The 12,144-nt window shown below is 49.3% G+C and overlaps 1 long non-coding RNA gene and 2 other non-coding genes across 3 annotated transcripts; 2 read left to right on the top strand and 1 right to left on the bottom strand.

Moving 5' to 3' along the window:
- Nucleotides 1-6,149: 6,149 nt before the first annotated feature.
- trnaf-gaa (transfer RNA phenylalanine (anticodon GAA)) lies at nt 6,150-6,222 on the top strand. The gene has a single exon. It is a non-coding gene; the product is annotated as a tRNA-Phe (tRNA).
- A 109-nt stretch (nt 6,223-6,331) lies between these two features.
- Nucleotides 6,332-6,404, top strand: trnav-aac (transfer RNA valine (anticodon AAC)). The gene has a single exon. It is a non-coding gene; the product is annotated as a tRNA-Val (tRNA).
- Nucleotides 6,405-7,423: 1,019 nt separating this feature from the next.
- LOC148670716 (uncharacterized) lies at nt 7,424-11,693 on the bottom strand. Its single transcript, XR_015936980.1, has 4 exons — nt 11,603-11,693; nt 9,026-9,297; nt 8,260-8,530; nt 7,424-8,042 (listed from the first exon to the last, which is right to left on the bottom strand). It is a non-coding gene; the product is annotated as an uncharacterized LOC148670716 (long non-coding RNA).
- Nucleotides 11,694-12,144: the final 451 nt, after the last annotated feature.

Genomic DNA, 12,144 nt, shown 5'->3' with positions numbered 1-12,144 from the left:
ACACTGCTTTACACAGAGAGTGGTGGGGGTGGGATGTCAGGGCTTGACGACACTGCTTTATGCAGAGAGTGGAGGGGTGGGATGTCAGGGCTATACGACAGTGCTTTCGGCAGAGAGTGGTGGGGGTGTGATGTCAGGGCCATACGACACTTCTTTACGCAGGGAGTGGCAGGGGTGGGATGTCAGGGCCTGACGATGCTACTTTACACAGTTAGTGGTGGGGGTGTGATGTCAGGGCCATACGACAGTGCTTTACACAGAGAGTGGCGGGGGAGGGATGTCGGGGCTTGACAACACTGCTTTATGTAGAGAGTGGAGGGGAGGGTTTCAGGGCCATAAGACACTGCTTTATGCAGAGAGTGGAGGGATTGGAGTCAGGGCCATATGACACTACTTTACACAGAGAGTGGCGGGAGTGGGATGTCAGGCCCTGACGATACTACTTTACGTAGACAGTGGCAGGGGTGGGATGTCAGGGCCTGACGACACTGCTTTATTCAAAGAGTGGAGGGGTGGGTGTCAGGGCTATACGACAGTGCTTAATGCAGAGAGTGGAGGGTTGGGTGTCAGGGCTATACGACAGTGCTTTCCGCAGAGAGTGGTGGGGGTGTGATGTCAGGGCCATACGACACTTCTTTACGCAGGGAGTGGCAGGGGTGGGATGTCAGGGCCTGACGATACTTATTTACGCAGAGAGTGGCAGGGGTGGGATGTCAGGGCCTGAAGATACTGCTTTTCGCAGAGAGCGGAGGAGGTGGGATTCGACCTCTCAGTGGGGCCAGCAGGGGGCACTCACCCTGCGGTCTGTGTGGGTCTTAATGCCCCAGTGTAGTGACGGGGGACACGATCTGGCCCACCAGCGACGAGCAGGTTACCAGATCTAGACAAAGGGGGCAACTCTTAGTCGTATGAGCTTAGTCACACATTGCAGCGATTAAAAAAACAAAACAAACATATTATGTCTGTTACTAGCGACTTTTTTTTCCTACATTGAAAGTCTCTTTCCCGGGTGATTTTCTAGCGCGACTGGGGCTCTTCATTTCTCCTCGGTGTCTCATCGCGGGCGGATTTGAAACAGACCACAGAAGGTGGTCACACACTATATTATTATTGAGAGACAGGCTCACTGTCTGTACCTCAGGCTGGGACAGGAGATCCCACACTGTATTATTATTATTGAGAGACAGGCTTACTCTCTGTTCCTCAAGCTGAGACAGGACATCACATACTGTATTATTATTGATTGACAGGCTCACTGTTCCTCAGGCTGGGACAGGAGATCACACACTGTATTATTATTATTGAGAGACAAGCTCACTGTCTGTTCCTCAGGCTGGGACAGAGGATCACACACTGTATTATTATTATTTAGAGACAGGCTCATTGTCTGTTCCTCAGAGTTGGACAGGAGATCCCACACTGAATTATTATTATAGAGAGACAGGCTCACTGTATGTTCCCCAGGCTGGGTCAGGAGCTCACACAGTATTATTATAATTATTGAGAGACAGTCTCACTGTCTGTTCCTCAGTCTGGGACAGGAGATCACACACTGTATTATTATTATTGAGAGACAGGCTCACTGTCTGTTCCCCAGGCTGGGACAGGAGATAACACTGTATTATTATTGAGAGAAAAACTCACTGTCTGTTCCCCAGGCTGGGACAGGAGATCCCACACTGTATTATTATAATTATTTAGAGACAGACTCACTGTCTTTTCCTCGGTCTGGGACAGATGGTCACACACTGTATTATTATTGAGACAGGCTCAATGTCTGTTCCTCAATCTGGGACAGTAGATCACATTGTATTATTATTATTAATATTATTGAGAGTCTGGTACACTGTTCCCAAGGCTGGGACAGGAGATCCCAAACTGTATTATTATTATTTTGAGACAGGCTCACTGTTTGTTCCTCAGGCTGGGACAGGAGATCACACACTGTATTATAATTATTGAGAGAGAGGCTCACTGTCTGTTCATCAGACTGGGACAGGAGATCCCACACTGAATTATTATTATTGAGAGACAGGCTTACTCTCTGTTCCTCAGGCGGAGACAGGACATCACATACTGTATTATTATTGATTGACAGGCTTATTGTTCCTCAGGCTGGGACAGGAGATCAGACACTGTATTATTATTATAGTGAGACAGGCTCACTGTATATTCCCCAGGCTGGGACAGGAGGTCATACATTATATTATTATTATAGAGAGACAGGCTCACTGTATGTTCCACAAGCTGAGACAGGAATTCACACTGTATTATTATTATTATTGAAAGACAGACTCACTGTCTTTTCCTCAGTCTGGGACAGTTGGTCACATACTGAATTATTATTATTGAGAGACAGGCTCACTGTTCCTCATGCTGGGACAGTAGATCACACTGTATTATTATTACTGAGAGTCTGGCTCACTGTTCCCTAGGCTGGGACAGGAGATCACACACTGTATTATTATTATTGAGAGACAGGCTTACTCTCTGTTCCACAGGCTGAGACAGGACATCACATATTGTATTATTATTATTGACAGATAGGCTGACTGTCTGTTCCTCAGAATGGGACAGGAGATCACACATTGTATTATTATTATTGAGAGACAGGCTCACTGTCTGTTCCTCAGGCTGGGACAGAGGATCACACACTGTATTATTATTGAGAGACAGGCTCACTGTCTGTTCCTCAGGCTGGGACAGGAGATCACACATTGGCTTGTTATTAAGAGGCAGGCTCACTGTCTGTTCCTCAGGCTGGGACAGGAGATCACACGCTGTATTATTATTATTGAGAGACAGGCTCATTGTCTGTTTCTCAGGCTGGGACAGGAGATCACACACTGTATTATTATTATTGACAGATAGGCTCACTGTGTCTTCGCTTGGGCTTGAACAGGAGATAACACACTGGATTATTATTATTGAGAGAGGCTCACAGTCTGTTCCTCAGGCTGGGACAGGAAATCACACACTCTATTATTATTATTGAGAGACAGGCTCACTGTCTGTTCCTCAGGCTAGGGTAGGATATCACACACTGTATTATTAGTATTGAGAGAAAGCCTCAGTGTTCCCCAGGCTGGGACAGGAGATCACACATTGTATTTTTATTATTGAGAGACAGGCTCACTGTTCCTCAGGCTGGGACAGGAGTTCAAACTGTATTATTATTATTATTGAGAGACAAGCTCACTGTTCCCCAGGCTGGGACAGGAGGCGCAATGATTATTGAGAGACAGGCTCACTGTCTGTTCCTCAGGCTGGGACAGGAGATCACAAACTGTATTATTATTATAGAGAGATCTGCTCTTTCCTGACTGTTCCTTAGGCTGGGACAGCAGATCATAATCTGCTTTATTATTATTGAGAGACTGGCTCACTCCTGTCTGTTCCTCAGGTTGGGAAAGGAGATCACACACTGTATTATTATTACTGAGAGACGGGCTCACTGTCTGTTCCTCTGACTGGGGCAGGAAATGACACACTGTATAATTAGTATTGAGAGACAGGCTCAGTGTTCCCCAGGCTGAGACAGGAGATCACACACTGTATTATTATTATTGAGTATCTGGTTCACTGTTCCCCAGGCTGGGACAGGAAATCACACACTGTATTATTATTATTGAGAGACAGCCTCAGTGTTCCCCAGGCTTGGACAGGAGATCACACACTGTATTATTATTATTGAGATACAGACTCACTGTCTGTTCCTCCTGCTGGGACTGGAGATCACACACTGTTCTATTATTACTGAGGGACATGCTCACTGTTTGTTCTTCAGACTGGGACAGGACATTCCACACTAGGTTATCATTATTGAGAGACAGGCTCGCTGTCTGTTCCTCAGGCTAGTACAGGAGATCACGCACTGTATTATTATTATTTAGATACAGGCTCACTGTGTGTTCCTCAGGCTGGGACAGTAGATCACACACTGTATTATTATTGAGAGACAGGCTCACTGTCTGTTCCTCTTGCTGGGGCAGGGAATCACACACTGTATTATTAGTATTATTAAGAGACAGGCTCGCTGTCTGCTCCACAGGCTGGGACAGGATATCACACACTGTTGTAGTGTTGTCTCACGAGGCACCAGTTCTGTAGGGGTTTGGGCATTTACTGGGACAATTATTTTTGTGGCAGTACATCACAAAATTGATTATTTTAATGGTCTTAGAATCCAACCATGCGACATAACTCAAACAACGCACACACAGGTACTAATACACGAGGATACATTTGTTAATATATAGAATATGCATGCAAACCTAACAGATCTTATCGTATGGGTTATCAGAATACAAAAGATATAAATTCATTCAGTTACAAAGAGTTACACATATCAAGAGGACATAAGTTTAGTATATCATTCATTTAGACCATTTCGTAATTGAACTTGTTTACAACTTCTACATGAGATACTCAAAACAAGTACATAACCCTTAGGAATTAAATTGATATCAACTGGTTGGGAGCAGTAATGCAATAAGGTTGAATACTTACTGCCGGGGGGTCCCTTTTCTCACCGTTTCCGTAGTGCAGCGGTTATCACGTTCACTTCACACGCGAAAGGTCCCCGGTTCGAAACTGGGCGGAAGCAGACTTCTTTTGTCGCCACGCGACCTATACTAATGAGGAAGACATCGCTCTCTCCGACCCCCGGTATCTTGTCCCGACCCACCGTGCTGGAAGGCGACGTGTGCTGTGTTTACGGAGCAGAAATGACAACCGAGGAGCCGAGAGATCATTTCAGCATTTCGCGTCTGAACGGAAAACACAAACGACCAACTCGGAATGACTTGCCTTTGACGCTTATCAAAGCGTTCTTTGTGCATCGAACAGACACACTCACCTCTTAGTGTGGCGGGATCTGCACAGTGCATGTCTCAGCGCTCCCTGCTTTCAATTCAATGTGCTTCCTGATGTCGAGTCGTGTGCCGTGCGTAGGCTCTGAAAGCGAGAGCAATGAAAAGGTGCACGACGCTGTGAAAGAAAACAGAGAAGTAAAAGGCAGTCCTTTCTCTAAGGAGGTGAAAGAAAAGCTACTCCTCGTCAGGGAATCGAACCCCAGTCTCCCACGTGACAGGTGGGGATACTTGCCACTATACTAACGAGGAAGACATCGTACACTCCGACCCACGGCATCGTGTTCCGACCCAGCGTGCTGGAAGCCGACGCGTCCTCTGATTCCTTTACGGAGCAGAAATGACAACCGAGGAGCCGAGAGATCATTTCAGCATTTCGCGTCTGAACGGAAAACACAAACGACCAACTCGGAATGACTTGCCTTTGACGCTTTTCAAAGCCTTCTTTGTGGACGACGACTGCGCCGCCTAGCAGATACAAATGGGTTGTACAACTTTGAACTAGCAAATGGAAGAGGGCTAAGCCCCCTCTCTTTTAGCCGAGGTTCGATCTGTCTCCCAGAATCACCAGGGCGCACGCACACACACACACCCGTGCCGTTGAAGTGTTCTGCTTCATTTCTAAGGGCAATTCAACATTCACTCCTACCCCGAGTGCAGAAAAGACAGCATCCACAGCAACAACAGCTCAGGTCTCTGCACAGGAGCTAAGCTGCCCCCATCTCCTCTGCTCTGCGGTTCCTGCAGAGTGGAGTCCTGCCTGGAGCCGTGTTTGCAGGCGGCAGCTCCCCGCGCCCTGTCTGTGCGTCGTGTCCAAGAGCTCCTGGGAGGAAGAGAGAGCCCTCCCACTCGGGGGCTTTTCCACGGTCTGTGTGAGGAGGGGCGGGTGTGTCCAGTAGCTTATCGAGCGGAAGCCTGGGGCGGCGGAGAGCTGTGATCGTGCAGACCTTGAGGTGTCACCTCTTTGTCTGCTTTCCCGCCCCCCCTCCGCCCAAGCTCTGCTCCAAAGTAGCCCGGCAACCCCTCACACCTGCACGTGTCACAACCTAAGGTGTGGTCATGAGACACCCATGGGGTGTCGTTCTGTTCTTGCTAATTGTTTCCTGCCCGTCGCAGGCAGGAGTCCATGCGAGGAAGATGCACTGGACAGAGCTCAGAGGGCGCACCTGGGTGGCTTTCCTTCTGAGTGACGTTCCTGCAACACTCTCCCGCTACTCTTGGTGCGCTCATGCCGCAACCGAGGAAGGCTGGAGCAGGTGGCTGTGTGCTCTCTGCACCGCCGAAATAGCTCAGCTGGGAGAGTGTTAGACTGAAGCTCTAAAGGTCCCTGGTTCGATCCCGGGTTTCGGCATTTTGTTTCATCGCGCCCTTTGTTCCTCTCTCCAGCTCCCCCTGCCTAAAGTGACGCGTCCCTTTCTCAGCCCGAAACGCAAGCGAGACACCAGCAGCGGTCCCTGCAGGTTTCCGTAGTGTAGCGGCTATCACGTTCGCCTAACACGCGAAAGGTCCCTGGTTCGAGACCGGGCGGAAACAGCCTCGTTTTGCATGCTCCTGTACTTCACAGAGGTCTTGAGCGACCGGTCATTTGTTCCCAATGTATTTCCGGTGCCTTCGTGCACTCTTGTACCAAACGCACGTTCCTTCTGTACGCGGAGCCGATCATTTGCAATTGGGCTGTGCCGACAGACCAGGACGAGCTCTGTCGGCTCAAAAGCAGCGCAGGACCTGCAAGAACAACAGAAAGATTAGCATCCAGCGGGGGCCTCTTAGTGAGCCCAAGAGCTCATCAAGAATCGGCTCAAGCAACAGGGCTGGGCGCATTGTTCCATTCTCCGACCACTCTCGGTGTAAACAAGTCCCTCCTGGTCTCTGCTTGAATTGCACTTTCCTGCGTTTGCTTTGATGTAACTGGCTTCCCCTGCATGGGCGAATGTGAAGAAGATCCTTAGTAAGTCATTGAAGAAAACCGAGAAGAGGTCGGAGTGGCCTCTGTCGTTCATCAACGATCCAGTCAGGCAGTACTCCTCTGTAAAGCGCCGTTCGTTCACATCGATTGGCTTTTTTTTGCCTTAATTCGTGCAAGTAGTAAAAGCAGACGCCCCTATTCTGCCGTGACCCGGATTGTTGCGGCCACAACACAAAGTACTGACCACTATACGATCACGGCGAGTTACCAAGTTACATGTGGCAGGGCGGAAAAGGCTGTGCTCTCTTTGTGTGACATAATTCGGAAAAGTCCTGACGTTGTATTTCAACTGAGCCCCAGTATACATCGACCCTTCGACACTCTGAGTGACAACTCTCTTGCGTGTTTTCTCATATTTATGTAGTTTGCTTGGTGGCGCAGTTGTCGTGCACAAAGAACGCTTTGAAAAGCGTCAAAAGCAAGTCATTCCAAGTTGGTCGTTTGTGTTTTCCGTTCAGAAGCGAAATGCTGAAATGATCTCTTGGCTCCTCGGATGTTATTTCTGCTACATAGAGGAATCACAGCACGCGTGTTAAAATAAGACTGTGATATTTGGTGTGTCTTGGATTAGACGAGATTAAAGAGTGAGTAGTTTTGTTTTTATATTTCTGTGATGTTATGGGACCAATGAAGAATGTGGCATTCAGACTAATGTGGAGTATTTGTTTCCTTAGGGAAATTGCCACTGCCGTATACTGGGGCATTAGGACCCACACAGACTGCAGGGTGAGCGCCCCCTGCTGGCCACACTAACACCTCTCCCAGCAGTACCTCAGCTTTCCCAGGAGGTCTCCCATCCAAGTACTGACCAGTTGCGAGTTGCAAGGTGATATGGCTACTGGCTATCCAGCCTGCGTACTTTAAAAATCTTAAAATCTTTTTTAAAAATCTGCGGCCGGCAGAGGAATCCTACTCCTTTGGGCCCCTGAGCAAGGCCCTTAACCCCAACTGCTCCAGGGGTGCTGTACAATGGCTGACCCTGCACTCTGACCCCCAGCTTCTCTCCCTGTCTGTGTGTCTCATGGAGAGCAAGCTGGGGTCTGTGAAAAGACTTTGTGAAGACAGTGGTAAAAATGGCACACAGCACAGCTTCTTCTGGTGCAAGATGACTACAGCCCCTGCTGCCATCACACACAGAAGTGCCAGAATCACCCTGACATGCAGTCTGGAATCCAGGTGGTTAGAGTTCAGACATGCGGCATAATCTGTTATAGAGACAAGAAAAGTTTCAGACGTTACCTGCTGCATAACAAAAATAATGTGACTCTGTTATCACCCTAGTGTGTGATACAGTATAATACACACTGATCTGCTCCAGACTCACCCCAGTGTGTGATACAGTATAATACACACTGATCTGCTCCACTCTCACCCCCGTGTGTGATATAGTATAACACACACTGATCTGCTCCAGACACTTACCCCAGCTCAGCATGACGCTGTGGTTGGAGCTGTGATGAGTGACAGTACAGCTGTATTCCTCGATCTTACTCTCTCAGATCTCTACACTCTTCCTCAGCTGTCTCCATTGGGTCTGAGCCCACTGGACCACACGTCCTCTCCCTCGGTCTCTCCAGGCCTGGACAAACTGACCTCTATGACTCTAGGACTGAAGCCCCAGTGACCAGACAGGACAGGGAACAGCTCTGTGTGTCTCCCAGATGCTCGGAAGAGACAAACACCTGAGGAGAGACTGAGAGGGAGACCGGAAGCAATGTTAACACACTGAGAATTAGTGTGGACACTGTGCAAGGTGAGGCGACATCGCTGCACAGACAAAATATTGTGTGGCTCCTTTCTGCAAACCTTTACAACCAAAACATGTCAGTATTAGACAATTATACAAATCAAACACATTTTCTCTTTGTCTGTTCCTCAGGCTAAGAAAGGAGATCACAGTAGAACTGGAGCACTGCAGACACGTCCTATTCACACAGGATCACACAAGCTTCACATTCACACAGACACAGACACACACTCACACACAAGCCAATTTCCCATAAGCCAATTTACCCACCAGCAAGTGGGAGGAAGCCCACACAAACATGAGGTGAACATGCAAACTCCACACAGACAGCACCCCAGAAACTGCACTGTGCCACCCACTCCTCTGCACATGGGGGAACTTCTTGTGTAGAGCTTCTAGGTGCATTTGTCTCATATTGTATCTGATATCTCTCTGTCTCACCTTTGTGTGGTTTTTGTGTTTCTTTCTGTACTGCAGGAATCTCTTCAGTGTTTCCATACAGTCAGTCTCCAGGAAGAATCTGGTATACTGGTTTTTAATCTTGTTCTGGTTCCAGTCCCTTTGAGTGCCCTCTGCCTCCAGGGAACTTGCTCTCCAGGTCATGTTGTCCACCTCAAAGGACAGGAAGTCTTGTCCATTGAAGCTGTAGTGATCAAACAGAGCCACACTCCCATCATCCTCCAGTCTACAGCCTTGCCACCTCTGGAGCGCATCTGGAGAGAGAGACCTAGGACACTGACACAGACAGAGAGACCAGGGACAGTGACACACACACACAGAGACTGGGGACAGTGACACACATAGAGAGACCGGGGACACTGACACACACAAAGAGACCGGGGACAGTGACATCCATTTTCTAACAGCTGTATCCAGTCCAGGGTCACAGGGGGGAGCTGGAGTCTATCCCAGCAAGCAACAGGCACAAGGCAGGGTTCACCCTGGACAGGACAGCAGTCCATCACAGGACACGCACACACACACCCTAGACAGGGCACCAGTCCATCACAGGACACACACACACTCACACACCCTGGACAGGACACCAGTCCATCACAGGACACACACACACACACACACACACACACACACACACACACACACACACACACACACACACACACACACACACACACACACACACACACACACACACACACACACACACCCTGGACAGGACACCAGTCCATCACAGGACACACACACTCACACACTCACACACACACACACACACACACACACACACACACCCTGGACAGGGCACCAGTCCATCACAGGACACACACATACACACACCCTGGACAGGGCACCAGTCCATCACAGGACACACACACACCCTGGACAGGACACCAGTCCATCACAGGACACACACACTCACACACCCTGGACAGGACACCAGTCCATCACAGGACACACACATACACACACACACACACACACACACACACACACACACACACACCCTGGACAGGACACCAGTCCATCACAGGACACACACACTCACACACCCTGGACAGGACACCAGTCCATCACAGGACACACACACACACACACACACACACACACACACACACACACCCTGGACAGGACACCAGTCCATCACAGGACACACACACTCACACACCCTGGACAGGACACCAGTCCATCACAGGACACACACATACACACACCCTGGACAGGGCACCAGTCCATCACAGGACACACACACACCCTGGACGGGGCACCAGTCCATCACAGGACATACACACACACCCTAGACAGGGCACCAGTCCATCACAGGACACACACACTCACACACCCTGGACAGGACACCAGTCCATCACAGGACACACACATACACACACCCTGGACAGGGCACCAGTCCATCACAGGACACACACACACCCTGGACGGGGCACCAGTCCATCACAGGACATACACACACACCCTAGACAGGGCACCAGTCCATCACAGGACACACACACTCACACACCCTGGACAGGACACCAGTCCATCACAGGACACACACATACACACACCCTGGACAGGGCACCAGTCCATCACAGGACACACACACACCCTGGACGGGGCACCAGTCCATCACAGGACACACACACTCACACACCCTGGACAGGACACCAGTCCATCACAGGACACACACATACACACACACACCCTGGACAGGGCACCAGTCCATCACAGGACACACACACACCCTGGACGGAGCACCAGTCCATCACAGGACACACACATATACACACACACCAAGAAGTCAATTAACCCCCCAGCCTGTCTCTGGACTGGGAGGAAACTGGAGCACCAGGAGGAAACCCCCACAAACACAGTTCAGAACTCCACACAGACAGCACCCCAGGTTCTGAACTGATCCCAGGGCAGGAATAACAACCACTGAGCCTCCCCCAGACATCTATACCTTTTATTTGTACGGAAAGTATTATATATAGAGACATGTAAATATCACTTCTCGAACCTGTTGTTTCCAGCTTCCTGTAAAGTCGTGTGGAAAGTTATTTATTTCTGATACGAAGTAGGAGTGAAACTCCGAAGTAATGAAGACAGAAGTCGGTTCAACGACAAAAGGAGTCAGGCGCCTCTGAAGTCCGCCTACGCGTCAGAAACTGGTGCGCGTTTATGCCCTGGGCCGTTGTCATTGTTTTATTCGGTTATGCAGTTTAAAATATTTTTAAGTTAAAGAGAGCTCTCTACTTCCGTCTCTGAACAGGTTTACGATGATGATACACGCGTTTCCTTGTTCTCTGACTGGCCATGCGGCGGCCATGTGACGAGGAAACGGGAGAGAGCAGGACGAAAATGAAAGAGAGAGAGAGACGGTGGAAATGTGACAGTTAAAATAAACTGCCAGAAGAGAATAACCGTCTCCGTCCCGTCCCTCTCCCTGCAGGCGGAGTGTTTAGTCACCGCCGACCTCTCGTACCCTACAGCAGTTAGTGAACAGGGCACTAGGTACTACTGAGCTTCCGTCCGGACTAAGCCCGGAGAGGACGGCGGTTCACTCACCCGTGGGGCAGCCCGGACCCGGATTCCCGTCTCGGGTTTGACAGCCCGTCTCCTGCGGAGCTGGAGCGGACTGGCGACGCGTACACCGGTCAGGCAGCAGTTTAATCGGAGGTTGTAATCGTGGTGGGGGGAATTTAACCTTACGAGAGTTTCTTCTGTTACATTTTTTTTTTTCTGTTAGGGAAATTCATATTACAGGATAATGTAAATTTACTATGTAAGGCGTTTAAAGGTCGAGGAGAGGTTGGGAAAGCCCCTGAAACCCAGCGCTGGAAACGTTGTCCGTCTCCACTAGGTATAGAATGCGCTCTTTACACGTCATTCACAGGCGTCACGTTACTCGGGCAACGGAGGTACGCTTATCCTCGGTGGGCAAGTTGATGTAATTCAGTAAAGCTGGAAAAGATACTCAGACACGTTAATTTATCACCTGCATATATTAACAAAGTTATTTTAGATGGACTTGCAGAACTATACTGTAGCTGCGTCGGCATGCGTAGGCTCCAAAGGAACAAGTAAAAGGTTATTCCATGCCTTCTTCA

This window comes from Lepisosteus platostomus, chromosome 5 (assembly GCF_059453375.1).
Source record: "Lepisosteus platostomus isolate fLepPlt1 chromosome 5, fLepPlt1.hap1, whole genome shotgun sequence".
Classification (NCBI taxonomy): domain Eukaryota; kingdom Metazoa; phylum Chordata; class Actinopteri; order Semionotiformes; family Lepisosteidae; genus Lepisosteus; species Lepisosteus platostomus.
Note: the sequence above shows the minus strand (reverse complement) of the source record. Positions and strands in the feature narration are given on the sequence as shown.